This window comes from Achroia grisella, unplaced genomic scaffold (assembly GCF_030625045.1).
Source record: "Achroia grisella isolate CSIRO2021 unplaced genomic scaffold, CSIRO_AGI_Agris_v1 utg241, whole genome shotgun sequence".
Classification (NCBI taxonomy): domain Eukaryota; kingdom Metazoa; phylum Arthropoda; class Insecta; order Lepidoptera; family Pyralidae; genus Achroia; species Achroia grisella.
The window spans coordinates 4,676,741-4,692,961 of record NW_026712734.1 but is presented as its reverse complement, the minus strand read 5'-3'; the positions used below and the strand labels follow the sequence as shown (position 1 = coordinate 4,692,961).

General features: G+C 32.8%; 1 protein-coding gene across 1 annotated transcript in view; it reads right to left on the bottom strand.

The window, feature by feature from the left end:
- The window catches only part of LOC131842540 (guanine nucleotide-binding protein G(I)/G(S)/G(T) subunit beta-1), a 36,860-nt gene extending 26,784 nt beyond the window's left edge, over window positions 1-10,076 (bottom strand). The window contains exon 1 of the mRNA XM_059191111.1: window positions 9,846-10,076. The gene's annotated coding sequence lies outside the window, so the exon portion shown is untranslated. The remainder of the gene's footprint in view (window positions 1-9,845) is intronic.
- Between the last annotated feature and the right edge of the window lie 6,145 nt (window positions 10,077-16,221).

Genomic DNA, 16,221 nt, shown 5'->3' with positions numbered 1-16,221 from the left:
CAATATATGTAAACGCATGGAATGAACTATTATCAATCGAAAATTTTCAAAACTTCGATTTTTTTATAGCAAAAAACAAAAAAAAAAAAAAAAAAAACGCCTAATTTGCAACTTTTATTTCAAATGTCTATCAAAAATCCAATTTTTTTTATATTCATTTGATTATAGGTCATTCCGTGCTTTTAAGCCTACAAATTAAAACGCCGTTTTTTCGAGGCGGGGGTGTTCAGAGCGCTGTAACTCTAGTTTGACTGAATATTTTTAGCTGAAATTTTATATTTATACTGTCCAAATATGTGTTAATAAATGATAAAAAACTTGAAGCTCTAAATATTTACTGGTCGTAGAAAAAAAATCCTAAAATATCCCTAAAAAACAGGCCGTCACATAGGAAGACCCCCTTAAACATACAGCAAAAGTAAAACAACTTTCATATAACTTATAATTTGTTTTCCTTACAATACCATCATTTCTCAAATAAATACAACATGTACAAGGGGATGTGACCACCACCTTTTAAATTCATAAAAGGGTACTTAATCCCCATACTGCATTATGTGGCCAGACCTTACAGGCTTACACTATATTACTAATTAGGAATTAATTAAAACTTAAACAGAATGGCATACATTAATGTTTAGTAGAATACGCCGACCTAATGGACCTGATTTCGAATCTGGCCGACACAAAATACTTTGTATGTGAATCTATATTTCATGTGATGATAACACCTATATGAATCCAAATTAATCTGAGACATCAGAAAGTTGTATTCAAATAATATTGACGTGTATGTCAACCAATGTTTGTTGTCATCATTATGTTACTATTATTATTTGAGCATTTATTACTAACTGCAATGGTGTATCTCTGCACTATCCAATGGTAGACAATGTTGCTTTAAGTCAATTTTTGCACCATGTCTTAAGTCAGCAAATATTAAATTACTAGCGAAATATGGTCAAATTTTAAAACACAATAAATTATTTTGGCCAAAGAAACTTTATCAGCAAATAACAAGGGAAAATATTAGGATACCTGACACGGCACGATGAATTTATAAGAAATATCATTGATGGAAAATAGAAGAAAAGAGGGGGTGGGGAAGACCAAGGAACAGATACATCAAGCGAATAAAAGCCAGTGTAGTGACGTATCAACATTTAAGGAGCGTGATGAAAGATCGTGGATAGTTACAAAGGCAGAGGAAAACGGAAAAAGAGATGGATAGACTGTGTGAAAGATTATATGGTAAGATAGAGATTAAGTGCTTCGTAATATAAAAATAACGAGATGACTGCGAACAGAGATGACTGTAAGAAAAACATTACGCCGACCACAAACAAATGGGAAGAAGCAGATGATGATGATGGAAGAGCTCTACCGGCAAGATCGTGTCTCGTAAATTTTGAATGAATGAACAGGGGTTATATATTTTTTTTATTTAGTGATGTCTACAATCTAATTAAACCTGTTCGGAGTCGGGACAGGTCGGTAATATTGTATAATTATTGTGAGCTACACGTTACGTCGTCATTACAAGCACAAATTGGCAATTCAAGCCAATTGCACACAAAAACATGTTAAACACAACCTGATGAGGTGTGCAAAAAAACACGGACGCAAAAATAACACTGTTTCAATTGTTTGATCTAATTACTAAGCTACAATAGCCGGATGACGTCACAATATATACACTTTACATAACCACCTATATTCAATGTTGGTTAGTCCTGTTTTTACACGAATGCGGCATAACAAGAGGGCGGAAGATGTTTTACTCTTTTCGTTAGAATTTTTGCGCAATTGCTTTTAGGGTTCAAGCAAAACGGGATGCGATTTTGTCCGTCCGTTTATCACAGCATTATATTTAAAAAAAAAAAGCTACTCATTATATATTTAGGTACACTAAAACTGAAACATTTTTATCTATCTATCTCAATCCAATAGAAATGAAAAACATTTTTGCATTATTTGTAAGGTAAATTTATTCAAACCCTCGCTGTGAGACGTACCCCCTGAGAAAATTGTCGCATTCACCACAACAATAAAGGCAATTCCTCTGGCCACCCCATTCCAGAAAACAGTGGTGAAGATATAAAATTAAACCATAAGCGCCACAATACAGTACCTACTCGACATATACAAGAAAATTTTAAAAAATCGTGAGTAATTGTAATTAACTATAAGTCAATGAATATATATTTTATAAGTAAGAACGCTATTTCCAATAGATTGGCCCGATATATCGGGTCGACATCACACGTACCCTCCCCACGTGCAAAATCTGGACTCGACATCAGCAGCATCATCATCAGCTCGATCGATCGGGAGGCAAACTTCGTTCGAACGTCTCGAATACGGCAATATTTATGTACTCATGTGCCTCCGTGGATGTACTCGGCTTCTGTCCCACGGGGTGGGGGTGCAATTATTTTTTTGACCTGAACGCATGTGATATTTTTTTTTATACTACGATGTTGGCAAACAAGTGTTATTATACTACACTAGCTGCACTCGCGACTTCGTCCGCGTGGAATTTATTTTATTTTTCTAAAATAAAAATGTGCATAAGTTACTCTTTATTACATCAGCTACCTGTCAAAAAAATTCGCGTCAAAATCCGCCCCATAATAAGGGGCGTCCACCCCTATCATTTATTTTTTTGACATTTTTTTTACAATGTGGCATTAAAATACAGTAGAAATATAAAAAAATACATACAACCCTAAATTTTCACCCTGTTATCACCAACGCCTATTTTTAATAGCGATTTTAATTTATGGCAAAACAACGTCAGCTGGTACTATATATACTATATACTGATATACTAGCTGACCCGCGCAACCTGTCTGCATTTAACTTCCCCACCTTTTGCAATATTTTTCATTGCAGCTCCGCTGATATTGGTCGTAGCGTAATGTTATACAGCTTAAAGCCTTCCTCGACAAATGGACTATCTAACACAAAAATAATTTTTCATTTTGAACCAGTAGTTCCTGAGATTAGTGCGTTCAAACAAACAAACTCTTCAGCTTTTTGGGGGGAAGGGGATTGTTAGTAATGGGAACTAATGATCCCATTGCTAGCAATGTACCATGTCAGATCGACCTCCACGCGGTTCCCCCTGGAAACCATCGTGATACTTTCCCGGTGAATTTGTCACGTTGGGCTAACTGGTCTGACTTCATGTTCATCATATCATCCTCCACTGGTGCCCCGCCAGCGTAAACCATTAGCGCAGGAGGGTGAACCATACCATGATCATCCTTTAAAAAAAAAACTCTTCAGCTTTATAATATAAGTAAGTATCATTACATAGTATAAAACAAAGTCGCTGTCGCTGTCTGTCCGTTCCTATGTATACTTAAATCTTTAAAACTACGCAACGGATTTTGAAGCGGTTTTTTTAATAGATAGAGTCATTCAAGCGGAAGGTTTATATGTATAATACATGTACAATCGTGCAAAGCCGTGGTGGGTAACTAGTATATGTATAAATGATTTACATTACAATATACGTCGAGCGACCGTATCGCGTCCACTGCGACGTACCACATTGTTTGGTAAAACAACGCTGTTTGGACCATTGTATTAATTCGTTACATTTACTCATTCTGGACTTGGGTTTACTCTGTAAATTTTTAACGCATATCATACAGGTGTTACATGTTCGGTCCACGAAGCAAGGGTTGCCAATTATACGAGTGCGGGTACGAGGTTATTTGTCTTCGGTATGAGGCTTGTACAATTTTATTTGACATTTTTTTATGGAAACGTTTGAGAAAACTTTTCTAAAACTATTTTGTCGCGCAGCATGAGTTAAAGATTAGTACTTAAGTAATTTAGTGAAACAAGCTCGTGATTATAATATAAGAAAATATATTTATCATGTATATAACTCTTAAACTCGATAATCCTCAATCAATTTTAGAAATCAAAACCGATAGAAATGTGCTAACTATCACGAGGTATATATATAAGCTCTATTATTGTCAAGTTTCATCAAAATCCGTTCAGTACTTTTTGCGTGAAAGAGTAACCGACATCCATACTCACAAACTTTCGCGTTGATATTAAAGATTCTAAGCACCTTTGTATGCGGCAAAAGTTGTTATGTTGGCAACCCTGTTCATTACGCAAACGAGGCCGGCACGCTGTACTCGTGTGGACACTCCATAACTAGACTAGTTTTTAAAAGTAACATATTTGTACATATACAATGTACTAGTTAATAGTTTTATATGAATTCAACACATCGCAAATGATATAATACATCTTCCAATTCGACTTAGGTAGGAAACATATACTACACTAGCAGATCCGACCACGCGTTGCTGTGGCTAAGGTTTATGAATAAAATAATACTGCAACTATAAATTAAGATGTAAGCTATCCTTTCAAGTTAAATCAAAATGCACACAATGTACAAATCAAATTTGCAATCAGTTCAGTAGTTTAGGGTCCATCGCGGTCAAACAGCGTGACACGCAATTTTTATATATAACTAGCTACTCGCCCTGGCTACGCACGGGTGTACATATATTATATATATAAACCTTCCTCTTAAATCACTCTATGTATTTAAAAAATCCGCTACAAAATCAGTTGCGTACTTTTAAAGATTTAAGCATACAAGCGACTTTGTTTTATACTATGTAATGAAGATTTCGAAGCACCTTTACATGAGGTAAAAGTTATTAGGCTGGCAACACTGTTCATTACGTAAACGAGGCCGGCACGCTGTACTGTGTGGACACTATAACTAGACTAGTTTTTAAAGGCATGTATATACAGGCAGGCATGTATGTACATATACAACTTAGTAGTTAATACAGTTTTACATGAATTCAACGTATCTCAAATAATAGACACTCCACACGCAATTGTTTGTATGACCTCGCAAGTTCTAGAGTCACTCGTAAGAACATTGTGACTATGGCAATTCGTTATATTAAAAGTATGGTATTATTTTCCATTGAATAGCAACTAGCACTAAGATGCAAAAAATAGAGTGCAAAATATATAGAAAATTCGAACCAGTTGCTCGTCTTCTGTGGACAAAAATGAACCAAGATACTGAAAAGTGGAATCTTATAGAGTTAGGCCTTACTTAAACTTACTCTAAAAGTAAACAGTAAGATAAGAGTGTGGACATAATTATTTTACAAATAATAAATAATTGGATTCATAAAAAAAAAAGTGTCAGAAAGGTTACCAGTAAATTAACATGTACTTGTATATTGATAAATAATTAGGAGTCAAAAATATATTTTAGTAAATTCTAATTGATAAGAAAGTGAGATTATGCAGGAATTAGAGATCTATATTTACGCATCATGATTACATAACATCATACATTTTGTGGTCAGCATTAAATCAGTAAAGCAGAAAATCTGCCAACTGCCAATCTAATGAGCCAGGATGATGACAATATGACTAGACAAGACTACTACTGCTACTATGATTACTAGAGAAGACTAGACAAGGGTGTTAGATATGGAAATAGATGACAGATCATAGATACGTCAACATAGACAACATATATAGACAATTACAAAAGATACCAAATTTATTATTAGAGATTATAGAACTACAAAATCAAGAATTAAGAAAGTGAATAAAGCAAAAGTAATGATAATTGATAATTGGTTCTATACTGAAAAAGCACAGTACCTGTAAAATGATCAAATATATACACTTCCTTTGTATATACATTTATAAGCATATTATAAAATTGAAGAGTTTGTTAACAATAATGTTTTTGTAGAAAAACTTAAAATTCAAAATACTGAGAATATTATCTAGTAATCAGATGCCTCTTACTTGTTTTGTGTTATTTCTATAAAAAAAAATATCTATTCAAAAAATCAATACACAAGTTTCTTGCTCATTCTTCTTGTGATGAATCTGCATTCGGAATGAGTGGTAAAATAAAAATATGACAATTCAAAAGTGCTTGTATTGAGTTTAATTGAATAAAGATCATTTCTATTTCTACTAAAGTCAATGTCATGATTAATATTATCTTGAAATCCGATCCGATCCAAATGCATGTCCACCCATGCATGTGTCAAGGAGTAACTTTAATGTTGTAAACTGTACTTATGCCAAACTCATACTTATTATAAAGAAGTCTTAGGTGAATATAATAAACAATACTTAATAATAAATTAGTCACCAACTACATAATTAGTCACAATGAAAACAATAAAATAAAGATTAAGAATGAAAGATGAATGTAAAGGGCAAATTTTGTTTTTATAATCTTAAATTTATTTAGGACTAGATGTGCCCGCGACTTCATCCGCATTGAATTTAACTTTAAAATAAATTAATTCTTCTAAAATAAAAGTAGCCTAACTTACTCCTTATTATATCAGCTACCTGCCAATAGAAGTCCCGCTAAAATAGCTCCTGCCATTTCAGAGATTAGCCGGAACAAACAGACAGACAAAAATTGTAAAAAAATATATTTTGGTGTATGTATATTATATTCATATGCATCTAGTAAAAAACGGTTATTTCAATATTACAAACAGGCACTCCAATTTTATATATATGTAAAGATTGTATATAGATATAGACTAGATATGGACTATTTTGATCATATAATAATAATGCAAGTCCCATCATACCTATTATCATCTACTGTGTAAAGAGAAGAAAGTGTTATTTCCATATATAAAAATTTGTGTATTACTATTTGTGTATTATACTATTTCTCTCTGTAGTTTGTTTTCTTTGAAGTGTTTTATTGAACACAACAAAACATAAGACTAGTTTTGATAGAAATGTATATAAATTTAGTACATAGATATTCTGCTTTCTTAGTAACAGAACTAAAATAGAAATAGGTATAAAGCAGTGATTCCTAAAGTAGTCTATATTGACCCCCAGGGGTCTATGACAAACTGCAAGGGGTCTATGACAGCGGTCATCTTGTTGTTTTTACTTTATGTTTTTAACACTACAGTTAGATATTTATAAAAAATCAATACCAGGTATGAATGGGGGGTCTACCCAAATCTGAAAAATATGGCAAGTTTGGAAACCTCTAGTATAAAGAATAATACTTCATAATGAACATAAACACACCATCTAATGGTAAATAGTAACTGTAGTCTACATACATGAACAGTACTATGGACGTCATGTGACAATACCATACCACTCATGTAATACATGTAATACACTACAGTGTCATGCCTCATAACCTGTAATTACAGTAATTACAAGGGGAAAAGGGAATGTTAGTAATGTGAACTAATGACCCCATTACTAGCAATGTACCATTACCAGGTTGATCTCCATGCGGTCCCTCCTGGTGAATTTGTCATAATGGGCTAACTGACTCAGGTCAGTGGACGATGATAAGATGAGCATGAGGTCAGCCTCATGCTCATCTTATCATCACTGGTGCCACACCAGCATAAACTGTTAGTGTAGGCGGGCGCACCATTCCATTATCATCCATAAAAAAAACCGATAATTATGCTGCTTTATTGAGATAACATTTTTGTCTATTGAGAGGGTTGAGACCCTTCAACAAAACCTCAGTAGCTGACATAAGCAGGGCAGAGATGTCGGCACATACATATATTAAAAAATTTATCTATAATAATCTTTTATTCACAAATATACAGTACAATTTGGTACATTCAGGGCTGGCTTTTAAAATAGGTAAACATGAGCCATGTAATCCAGTTCCCTCTAACATATTATAAACATTTTAATTACATTTGTAGAGAGTTGTGTATTACAGGAATAAAAAAAATACATATATATTGTTGAATAGAATCATCATAGCCTTGCCTTTATCCCATTATTTGGGGTCGGCGCAGTATGTCATTCTCTTCCACTCGTCTTTTATTCATATCATCTTTCACACAATCCATCCATCTTTTCTTAGGGTGTCCCCTCCCTTTACATTGTTGAATAGAATATAAAAAAATTATAATAAACATGCTATTACATAATGAAAACTATAAAGTTAAAACTTTCCAAATATTCATTATACATATACAGAGTACTTATTAATTATTAAAACTTTCCAAATATTCATTATAAAATTCATAAAGAATGAATAAAGTATAAATAATTAGACAAACAATTGTCAATTAATATTAAAACACAATAATGTCATCCTATTTTGATGGGATTTTATAATTATACAAATCACATAGGTTGTAGATTTCATTATTAGTGTTATTCTGATGTCTAAGCTATATTACTGTAAAGTTTCATCTGAAAATCCATTCAGTAGTTTGTGTGAAAGAGTAACATACATCCATCATCCATTTATCCATCAAAGCTTTACAAACTTTCATATTAAGCACAATAGTAAGATTAAAAAAAGAGAATAAATTTATTCATGGTCATTTTTTAAACATAATAGATATTGTCAGATGTTGTTCTGGCCAGTGTTTTATGCTTCAAGAAATACAATAACTATAATATACCGAACCTGAACGAAACTGTCAAAGTTAACTAAAATAAGCTACAGCTACAAATTACACTGTCTTAAACCATGACATTGGCAAAATCACCAATCAACATTGGTGGCGGCCATTTAAAATAAAGAAGAAGAAGAAATACATGTTTTAGTGAGTATATAATAGACATGTATATGTGTATATAGATATGGACAGATATATCCGTTCTCACAAAGCAATATATCTTCACATCAAATTTAATTAAGATGAGTTCAGCCATTATTTATGAAAAAGTAGTAGACAGACAGACTTTGCATTTATAATATTAGTATTGATATGGATGCTACATGTAGTTCCATTTTATAAACCACGTTAGAAACTAACTAGAAAAATATCTAGTAATATTATAATACTCCGATTGCCATGTTTGTTTGTATGTCAAATCATATTTTGTCCTTTCTGCATTATTTATCAATATAAATAATTATAAGATAAACATTCAATAAACTATAAAAACATCTGTGTACACAACCATTTCTTTTTTGTTTAAGTAGCTAATATTTATATTTTACTGTATGTATTAACAATTTAAAAAATTATTCATACATTTAGTAATTCAACTTTTAGTCACAAGAAAAGAGAAATATAAAGTAACCATGAATAACTAATGTTCATAGTTAAATATTAACGTCACTTTTAGTGAATTACAAACATACAAGCAAATATGCAAGTACCCAAATCTTAAAAAATTTCAATCATCAAATTGTCTATGCAATAACATTAAAAACCCACCTGCAATCAATATAATCTCATGACATCACAACTACATACATAGATATGACGAGGAATGTAAATTGATTAATAAGAATTACCATGTAATTAATTAACTTATCAAACATAACACTTAAGTGAAATTATTATTGAATCACGAAAAATACGTTAACAGAACCGATAAAATACATCCAAAACAATTGTAGCCACACGAGTTCGCGCTAATTAAACATTAATAAGTGATAGTAGGAACAAATCGATGTTCCTCCATCTAGCAACAGGGCAGGCCGTGCCTACTATAAAGCTATAATACATACATAGATATATATGGAATTATTCCACTCCTATTTCCTATACAAATCGTCGTTACCTTTGCTTGATGACACCAAATCAATCTATTTTAACGCCTAGACGTACGGACGACTCCATTACCTCAATAACAAGGACTTTTTGACTATGTTACAAGCAACGCCTATGCACCGGCGACTCGAGAATACACCCATGTCGCCATACGATTTAGACATCGATATCATGTTGGATAAGCTCACCAAACTTTCTTCATATTATCGTAGAACGGAAATAAATAATACGAACAGAGAAATAACAATATGATAAATTGTAAAGATATTAGAACTTTACCCTTCTGCTAGCTAGTCTCGTAGTCCGTCCTAGCGGTTATCGGGCGCTTCCTGTAGCACTATTAAGACTGGATTCTCACTTTTTGGCACATTTTGTATCTTATCGACAACACCTCACAGAAATATGTATTATTCACTAGTTTTTATCACAAATTCATCCACCATTAACTACTCATACACCCTCGAAGATCCTTTTCACGGCCATTTGCAAATTGCGTCAAAGTTCCAGGAACGTGATTGGTATATTCTGCGCTAATGTAGTATGATTTGGTTATGACATCTGGTGTTGGAAATGGGAACTAAAATATTTGTTATTGAAAATAGAACTCTGGTCCCTAACATTAAGGGTAAAGGGTACGAACACGATTTAGACATAAGATGTTTTGAAACGAATTAAGTAGGGTGCGGTAAGACATATTTGAGAACCCCGTATCATGACGTCAAACTGGGCGTGAGAAGCGAAAAGGCGGCCTATTTAAAATATCTATTGTCATCACAAAAATATGGATCAATGTGAAAATACAATAATAAAATATATGTAAACAATAATAGAAAGACCTGCATACTTATAGCTAAAAATATCAGTACAATAACCATACAATAAGCGTATGATTATTTTAAACTGCGATATCAAAATAAACATCTAAAACGAGGTATTAAAAATGTATTACATTAATACGAATACATAAAATATATTTTAGAGTAATGTTTAAATTGTAATGTAAGAAATGTGTTTGAGTTTCAATAATACATGTTATCCTGGTATGTACATAAAATATATTTAGTAAATTACAGAACAACTTATTAGATATTTATTATCATCGTTACCTCTACATAATTATAAAAAACTTTAAATTAAAATATATCTACGGACTAACCGTTAATTAATATCTGTGCATTCTATTCAAATAATTAATTAATTCTTATTTTACCTTAATATTACTTAGTTTTCTACCATAATAATTTTTATTTATAAACTGGCAAACTGTGGGAAAGTGACAAAATCTCTTATTGTGACGTCTCGAAAGAAAATTCATTTTCCTAATTTTGGGCTTAATAATAATAACTAAACTTTATGCTTAATCTGAAGATTGAAAACTAACAAAACATTGTATATACAATAAACAATGTATTATTTCATATTCAAAAGTATAAATATGATTATATTATATATTTTTAGACTAGTTGTAAAACTTTTGTGAAATTCCTGTAAGTATAGGTTATATATGAATAAAAACACAAATGCAACCGATTTAATATTTGCAATTCTAAAGCGAACTGCACGTTATAACGCACTATCAAGTATTGTAATCTGTATTATCGGGTTAATATGAAAATAATAAAATAATTAATGCATCGCTCAGTATCTATGGTCAATAGCCACAGATAATTTAAAGTATTGTATTTTGTGTATTCTATGATTGACAGCTATAATTTCTGACGTAACGGACTGACTTAACTGACAGTAATTATTAATAACTTTATGTGTCTATCTGTACATTTGTTCGGCTTTGTTTGTTTTTATGACTCAAAAACAAACTCAAATTAATGAAAACAATAATTGTTTCCTATTGACTAGTTCATTAAAATTGCCTGAATAATTATTGTGACAGTAGTTGTGAATAACGAAAAGGCTTACATTAACTTTCCGGGTGACATTTGGTAAGTTAAATTAAATATTGAAATATTACAAACTAACTTAAGTTCTATCATCACTTTTGTTTTGTTAGTAATATTTTTTAATGTTGTAAGAATTGTTTAATTGTTACTTTTATTAATGGCCTGTTATCTGATTTTACTCTTATTTTAAAAGGCTTGTTTTGGATAAATAAAAAAATAACAAAATTTGGTGAAAGATGAAAAGTAAAAAGGCAGGGAAGGGGACCTAGTAATGGGCACCAGTGGTCATGTTGCGAGCAATATACCATGTCAGGTTTGTCTCAACCAGGTCTTTCCTGGAAACCAATGTGGGTTATATCTGGACAGTTGTCCACAATGGACTGACTGATTTGACTTCAAGCTCATGCTATCATCATCTACTAGTGTCCCCAACTAGTAGTATAGTTCTGTTTATTATTAGTATAGACAAGAGCACCATTCTTAAAATATTCAAATAAAGTTAAATAAAAAAGAATTTATTCATGTAGGATATTTTAGCCGCTTATGAAAGTCAGGATTATATTATTAATATTTTTTTCCTACCATCCAGTTTAGTATACAGATTCAATTGAGAAGAACTGGTAAGACACTCAATTGAATTTCTTCTATTTTTGTTGAAACACTACTTGAAAGACTCTTGTGATATATGGTATATACATCAATCTATAAGGGTGTGAGATCATATCCCACTGCTGTCACCATGTGATATAATGGCAATTGATTCTCAAACTGTATTTATTCTTTTTTTTATTATCTAAATTGATTTTGGGAGTCTTGTTACCAGACATGTCATACCCATTATAGCTATCCTAAACTAAATGAAATTTAAATAATTACTAACTGAGAGGAATCTATGTATCAAATTGCTTTTCTCAGTGCACACACAAACACAGAGCAATCTCAGAAGAGGCATGTAGTACACTCTCAATAATACCCACACCAAATTTATTGATTTCAAAAGTTTTAATAAATAGTTTCTTCTCATCTTGCAGCTTGCTTCTCATTCCATCAATAGATGCTGGACATCTTCAGCTTTTCTACACAGCACAATCAAGTAAAAAAATCACCCCCTTATGTTATGTGTTAAATTTATTTTTATGAAGTAAATCTTTAATGAAAGCAGTGCAACATACTAACATAATATACATAGAAAACACCCAAACTAATACAAACAATCATACTCCTAAATACAAATATCTGCACCTTGCGAGCAATTGAACCCATCATAATCAGAAGTAAGGTGATGTGCTAAGGCCATAGACCACAGAGACCATCAAATTTTTTTTTTAAATACGCCAGCATATTTACCCATCCTACTACAAAAAGTGTTTTCATCACAGAATGAGTGGGAAGGTATATAATTTGTATGTTTTATTTTGTTTCATTGTGCCAACTATCAGCCTCGACAAATGGTTACCCATTACACACTTTAACTGTTGTACATTATGAGTTATTTTCCAGTGTCATTAACATATATAATTAGTCATCAACCCTTTGTCTACAATTCCTGATAGGTACCTATTGAAATGCCAAGTTAATACATTATGAATAATTATACGCACATCTGTTGCTACTCTCAAGGACAAATATGATAATATTTTGTGTAATATTGAATAAATTTTAATATTGAATGTAAAAAAACCCAAGGAATGATGGATAGATGATGGATGATGAATTTTTAATGGAATGGTTTAAGGCCTGCGCTTACGGTTTACACTGGCGCGGCACCAGTGGAGGATGATAAGATGAACATATAGTTAGGTCAGTCAACCCATCGTGACAAATTCACCAGGAATTTATTAAGATGGTTTCCAGGGGTAACCACATGGAGATGAACCTGACTTGGTACATTGTTAGCAATGGGTGATGGATAGATGATGAATGATGAATTTTTAATGGAATGGTCCAAGGCGCTTACGGTTTACGCTGGCGCGGCACCAGTGGAGGATGATAAGATGAACATAAAGTCAGGTCAGTCAACCCATTGTGACAAATTCACCAGGAATTTATTAAGGTGGTTTCCAGGGGGAACCACATGGAGATGAACTTGACATGGTACATTGTTAGCAATGGGGTCACCGGTCCACATTACTAATTCTCTTTCCCCCCAATGATGACTATTGAAGCTGTTGAGTTGTATAGTATGTTGGGAGACTGCCTGAAAGCAACCTCCCAACATACTATACCCTCAGTGCCTTTAGGAGATAGGCTAGGTAAATCATGGCCCTACATACCGGCTGAATGTGAGGCTGTGTACGGAAAAACAGTCACATGTTAGAAGGAGAGTGATTTTAAGCTAGTAGGAATTTGTGGAGAAGAGGAAAATTATATACGCGGATGCCAAATAACGGTGAAAAGACTAGGGAATATCTTATGAATGTAAAAAAGACTAGGGAATATCCTATTAAAAAAAAAATATCCTATTTTTTTTTGTAGTGCATTTCAATATATATATTAAACCAAAGTAGGATACTGTTTACTGAAGTAGACTTTCTACGAAGTCGACAGCGTGGGTACCTCTGTTTACCTTATTCTACCGGTCAGCACTTTGTGATATAGCGGAGAAATTATAGGGCCCTTAACACATTAGACATGACACCTTAGTTCTCAGAAATGGTAACGTAAAAGGAGGCAACGGTAGCACATGATAATGTCATGATTTTTTTTATAATTATTGTTTTATTAACCGACTAAAATTTTTGTTCGTCCGATTGTTCTTACTAATCTCAGAAATGGCTGGACCCCTTTTGATGAGACTTTCATTCATAGATAGCTAATATTATAAGGACTAACATAGGCTGCTTTTATTTTAGATATTTTATATATTTCAATTCAAAACGGACGATATCGCGGGTAGTAATTAGAAAATAAATAGAATAAATCTGCCAAATATAGTCCCTATACTGGTCCCAGAATCCGGTAGGATACGTGACGTGATGACGTCGCTACCAAATTGTTGAGGCCGGTTTTGTTATGAATTTATAATCCATTTACAACGTCATAAGTTTAAAATTTATTGCTGACAAATAGCGAAATATATAACTAATTAAAACAAGTAATATTTAAATATGGGCTGTGAATATTTTATTACATTTAAGGTTCCGCGTTGGGTTTTAGAAACCTGTATATCGTTTCATCAATTCCGCCTTCTATACCAATGTATTAGATCACAATGTCTTTATGCACGTTTACCCTTACTGGATTGTTTTTTTTTGTTATTGTTTACACTGGTTAAACTGAATTGTTATTGTTAAGAATGTATAGCTTTATGCTTTTGCCTACTCTCAGTCTATGGTAATAAAAATAATATATAGATATTGTCTGTGGAAAATCATTATCATTATTACATAGTATAAAAAGTCTCTGTCGCTGTCTGTCCGTCTCTATATATGCTTAAATTTTTAAAACTACGCAACGGATTTTGCAGCGGTATTTATATATATAGAGTTATTCAACAGGAAGGTTTATGTTTATAATACATGTACACCCGTGCGAAGCCGAGGCGAGTCGCTAGTAAGTGAATAAAAACATCATAAAATTACTAGTTAGTTTATTATAAATAAATATCCACATTAACAAAGGTTATGGCCATAATATTATAATAATCTATAATATAATAATAATCTCAGCACAATTCATACAGCGCCATCTAGACCCAAGATAAGTTAGCTAAAGCTTGTGTTATGGGCACTAGATAACTGATAGAAATACATAAATTTTTTCGTAAATACATACATATTATATATAGAAAACATCCAGAGTCCAGACTGACACACAATCGTACTCATGAACACCAATGTTTGTGCCGTGCGAAGAATCGAACCCTCGACCATCGGACGTGAAGCGGTGTGCTAGACCGCCAGACCACCGAGGTCGTCAAATAATAGTTCAGATTACGTATGTTTGCTAAATAAATGCCACATTAAGCAGTGAGGAGTGTCAGTGGAGATAAAGCCCAATGGATGTAAATGACATGAAATTTGAAGTTTTATTTTATGGGTGATTATGGAATGGTGCACCCGCCTGCGCTAACGGTTTACGCTGGCGGGCAACATTACGTTACATATATGACTAGCTCAAAATAACGGACATAAATTATATTTTATTTTAAAAGTAAACAGACGAAGTCTGGGAAAACCACAAGTAAGACATAAGTTTAAAAATATCAGACAATTTACTATAATTATCTTATTAAGCGTAATAATGTATTACAATCACAGCAGATTACAAACAAATGCATTACAAAATGCAGTAATTTTGGTCTATTATATTATTATCTAAAAAGAAAATTGTATCTGTCGTCAGTCAGACTTTACAACGTGTATTTCAGTAATTTCTTGCCTTTCGGATTAGTGTACCTACTGCTATATTCTTTTAGTCCAAATCCATACGTCATACTCGTGAACGAGTGCTGCTTGTAGGGACTGGTCTGCTCTAATCACTACGACTGTTTTAATCCTATTGTGTATTTAATATTTGACCCTAATAAATTAGTGCTAGTTGGTGGTTGGTATTCGCATGTTTTAAATTGGAGATGTAAAGTAACAATGATTATTTAAAAGAGCAACACGCAAGAACGACTTTACAGCTTCACCGGACGATAGAGGGCGAGTGCAGATGGCACTCCAAACCAAAGGAAGGACTTATGGAGCGGCTGAGGGATAATTTCCGCCTGACGGATACGACTTTAGTCTAAGGATACCGCTCGATCGGGGATT